The sequence below is a fragment of the Haliaeetus leucocephalus genome, unplaced genomic scaffold (assembly GCF_000737465.1).
Source record: "Haliaeetus leucocephalus isolate CR32 unplaced genomic scaffold, Haliaeetus_leucocephalus-4.0 Scaffold752, whole genome shotgun sequence".
In the NCBI taxonomy this organism is placed as follows: Eukaryota; Metazoa; Chordata; class Aves; order Accipitriformes; family Accipitridae; genus Haliaeetus; species Haliaeetus leucocephalus.
In genome coordinates this window covers 2,659,692-2,659,893 of record NW_010973188.1, presented here as the reverse complement: position 1 = coordinate 2,659,893, position 202 = coordinate 2,659,692, and the positions used below count along the sequence as shown (strand labels likewise).

General features: G+C 42.6%; 1 protein-coding gene across 1 annotated transcript in view; it reads left to right on the top strand.

The window, feature by feature from the left end:
• Positions 1 to 202, top strand: part of MAD2L1BP (MAD2L1 binding protein) — a 4,592-nt gene that overhangs the window by 1,800 nt on the left and 2,590 nt on the right. The gene's annotated exons all lie outside the window — the stretch shown is intronic.

Here is a 202-nt window from a genome sequence, read left to right as displayed (position 1 = left end):
CACCTGAGGAAGGTCAAATAGCGGACGAGTGAGGAAGACTATGGAAGACCACCAGAGACCTTCAATGCGCCTGCGTAAAGGACATTTGCATATGCTAATAGTTTCCCGGAAAACTAATGAATATGTATAACATTTCTCGGAAATCTAGTGAATATGTATGTAGAACATGTACTTAACCTGCACAATTAGACCCGACGGTGTG